Source organism: Eumetopias jubatus, unplaced genomic scaffold (assembly GCF_037043125.1).
Source record: "Eumetopias jubatus isolate StellerSeaLion01/CBP00866 unplaced genomic scaffold, mEumJub1_p1.0 scaffold_32, whole genome shotgun sequence".
NCBI lineage: Eukaryota > Metazoa > Chordata > Mammalia > Carnivora > Otariidae > Eumetopias > Eumetopias jubatus.
In genome coordinates, this window is record NW_028274838.1 from 1418445 (window position 1) to 1420493 (window position 2049).

Sequence of the window (2049 nt, forward strand, 5' to 3'; positions counted from 1 at the left end):
ATCGGTTCTTGCAGTTAGTGTTAGTGGTCTCAGTTGCTTTGCTGGTACCTCACAATTTCTCTTTGAAAATGTGAGTAAAACCTGATCCTGGGTAAGACTTATGATTAGTGGGGCCTGATTTGGCAATGCAACCTTTTACATCATCCCCATATTTGTTGGATGTGCTCTTATGCAATTATCTGGTCTTTCTTGAAATAGTTGCCATTGGCCAAAATTAAACCTGGATAACCTGTGTACAGAGTGACTGGTGGATGATGGATTTTGTGGCCATTATGGCCAAAATTGTTGCTAAGGTATCTCCCAAAACCATGTATTGTTCTTTGGCACATGCCCATTTGCAACTCCAAAAGCCCAAAGCCATTGTTCCCTGCTACCCTGGGGTCCTTGTCATCAATTCCCCAGAAGTTCAGGATTATAACAGCTCTCATTATCTTTTTTAAGATTTTACTTACTTATTTGACAGAGACACAGAGAGAGAAAACAAGCAGGGGGAGCAGCAGAGGGTGGGGAAGAAGCAGGCTTCCTACCGAGCAGGGAACCCAATGTGGGGCTGGATCCCAGGACTCTGGGATCATAACCTGAGCTGAGGGAAGATGCTTAACCGACTGAGGCACCCAGGTGCCCCAACAGCTCTTATTAAATCCCAAATCCTGTCTATCTTTTGTTTTATATACTATTGTTTTGTGTATATTGTGTATATTGTTTTATATCACTATTTTGTTTTATACAATTTCCCATAGTTAGGAAGACAGCAGGGATAAGAAAAGATGAAGTACAGGGAGCAATCTTACCTTGAAAACCTACGTCATTTTTGGGAAATCTGCCACCACACACGAGTGAAAAATTGAACCCTGAGACCTAGCATAACCTTAGCTGACGGTAATTCCCTTAAGCTAAATCAAAAGGAACACACCTCCCATGAAGCAAGTTGGGGTTTTTATTCCTTGCGGCCAGAAAGAACACACCTCATGGTCTCAGGAAGAGGGTGTTAGAAAGAACCTATTGTAGATAGGAAATGCCCTTCACAGTGTCCTTCATGTGACAAGGGCTAGGGAACATCACGTGAAGGTGACGAACAGATGTTTACCGTGGTTATTGGATTTTTGTGTTTTTTTTTTTCTACATCCAACATCACCAAATAATTTATTTGGAATCAGAATTCAAAAGAACATTTGACAGTTGAGAACTGTTTATTCTGATCCAGTTGTACAACTAATCTAGGTGAAATTTCCAAATAAACTTTACATGGGTTTTCCAGGACTGGGGCTTCTCGATGACTTCAAATTTAGGATTTTCAAATGTGAAGTCTGGGAACGTATTCATGTCTGTTTTAACATATGTGTATTTAAGCTTCAGAAGCTCCCTCCCTAGGTCTTGCTGGTGCTCTGGGCCAGTATCAACGGGTCCTCCAGATGCCCATAGTTTAGTTCTGTGTTCTCTAATCTTGTCCACGATGAGTTTCTGTACAGGACCAAGTTCTTTATTAAATGCCACCGCGGTAACACCAGTGTCGCTCCTCAAATGAACTGAGACTGCAGACCGAATGAGAGAGGAGAAACTGAAGAGCCTCTGAAGCATCAGGGTAATTCTGATTTGCTCTCAGTCCTGAGCTGCCAGAGCTTCCACTGCCTCCACTATTCTACTTCTGGCCGTGGCTCTGCCCCCACCCGCCTACCCGCCCTCCCAGTGCATTCTCAAATTTTTTTCCTTGATAGAGATTAGCATACATGTTTCTAAACATTAAAAACCCGGGGAAGTAGAGATAAGCATCTGAACTAGTTCTCTATTGATGCATATTAACAATTAGAAAAGCAGTGGTTTAAAGCAACCAACATGTGTTATCTTGCAGTCCTTTGGCTCAGGAGTTTGGAATGACGAGGGTGGGTTCTCTGCTCACGGAATTGGTCAGTAAGTCGTCCCCCATCTGAACAGGTCTGATAGTGACCTTGTAGTGGTTCTCTCTCCGAAGAGGGCCTGCCCTCAGCATCTCACTCCTCTGGGATCCTCTTCTCTGACCTCATTTCGATCTGTCATGATGCTTTCAGCTTA

The 2049-nt window shown here is 43.1% G+C and overlaps 1 pseudogene; it reads right to left on the reverse strand.

The window, feature by feature from the left end:
* Nucleotides 1-1212: 1212 nt before the first annotated feature.
* LOC148161970 (ATP synthase peripheral stalk subunit F6, mitochondrial pseudogene) lies at nucleotides 1213-1692 on the reverse strand (annotated as a pseudogene).
* Between the last annotated feature and the right edge of the window lie 357 nt (nucleotides 1693-2049).